A 1,603-nucleotide genomic window follows, 5' to 3' on the forward strand; every position below is an offset into this window, starting at 1 on the left:
ATCTTGAGAATCTCAGAACCTCAGAAGCAGAAATTAATGATCTTATCGGACACCTTCATTTCAATTCATTCCCTGAATATGTATTGGGCCCTCACACTCCAGACACCCTGCGAATCACCGGGAATTCTAAGATAAACAGGAAAGCCTCTGACCTTGAAAAGGTAATGGAATAAAAATATTTATGCAATTAACTACAATAAAGTTGCCAATACTACGACCGGATGAAACTGGAGGTTTCCAGAGGAGGGAGCTAGTTCATTACAGGGCCACGAAAACGATCCAGGTCTCTAGACTCCAAATGGAATGTCGTCCTCACCATCCATATATAATATTACTCTTATTATTCCACACAAAAAAAGATTTGCTATGTAAATCTATTTGTTTAACCCACAAAGATAATACACTGTTTCAGCCTTCTTGTTAATGTACTGCCGTCACTAATCCAAGATCAACACTCATATAAATACTATTGGCTGAGAACTCTATGATTTGGATGCTGGTATAAACCACTCATTTCCCTCTAAACGTTGGTTTGAAAACCATTAAACAGTAGATGGCCATCACCCCACATCCAGACTAGAACAATTCTACTTAGCTATGTCTATATAAGGCCACAGAATCGACCACAATTTTGCTAGTACGCTTGTGTTTTTTTTGTTACTGCCTCTGTCATATTTCTAAACTACTAGTAACCAAAACGTTCACCTGCTTTTTAGTTTCATGTCTTTAAATACTCTCGACTGACACTATACTAATGATGAAGAAGTAAAATTTTAGCTACTGATATTTTGGCATCACGTGGAGTCAAACGTACATTAAAATGAGCGTTCACTTTGACAGCCCATATACTAAAATCGGAATAATATAGAAAGGATTGGCATGGCCCCTATGCAGGGATAACATACATTAAAACGAATTCTTACCTTCTTGAACTTTTTCAGAAATGTATTAAATATTTACGAAAGGCCCCCTGTGGCCTGGGATGAGGCCAAGTGCATTGGAGGGAAAAATAAGCAAGATGGCTTGGGCTCTCTAGGGGCTCAGAGTATAAATTCAGAGAGTCGATTTTGGACCTTTTGAACCTTCAATTTTTATTTTATTTTATTTTATCTTATTTTATTTTCTTCATTTCATTTCATTATTTTATTGACTTTGACAGAGAGAGCGTGAACTGGAGAGGCACAGAGAGAGGGAGAGAGGGAGAGAATCCCAGGGAGACTCCACCCTGCCAGCGCAGGGCTCGATCCCATGAACCGTGAGATCATGACTTGAGCTGAAATCTAGAGTCAGTTGCTTAGCCAACTGAGCCACCCAGGCACCCCCCAAGTTTGATTTTAAAGCAAGTATTGGCTCTCATAGTGGGGAAATAAAACTTTCTAGAATAAACACTAACCGTGAAGTTCATTGGGTTCAGTGACAATTATTCTGAAGCGTCAAAATATGTAACTCATTTATCCTCATTAGGGTTTTCTCCAGCTGTGAGGGCTGGTCCACAGTGTGCTTCCCTCTGACAAGGAGACGGTGGTGAGCAATCATGTGAAAATGGATTTGTTAATCTGTTCCCTCCACAAATAACCACCACCTGCCAAGGCATCCCACCCAA

At 39.9% G+C, this 1,603-nt stretch overlaps 1 non-coding gene across 1 annotated transcript; it reads left to right on the forward strand.

Annotated features, from left to right (window-relative positions):
- Positions 1 to 824: 824 nt before the first annotated feature.
- LOC128774341 (U6 spliceosomal RNA) lies at positions 825 to 931 on the forward strand. The gene has a single exon (XR_008418922.1). It is a non-coding gene; the product is annotated as a U6 spliceosomal RNA (small nuclear RNA).
- The last annotated feature ends 672 nt before the right edge of the window (positions 932 to 1,603 follow it).

The sequence above is a fragment of the Panthera pardus genome, unplaced genomic scaffold (genome assembly GCF_024362965.1).
Source record: "Panthera pardus isolate Hobbes unplaced genomic scaffold, ASM2436296v1 HiC_scaffold_3, whole genome shotgun sequence".
Classification (NCBI taxonomy): Eukaryota; Metazoa; Chordata; class Mammalia; order Carnivora; family Felidae; genus Panthera; species Panthera pardus.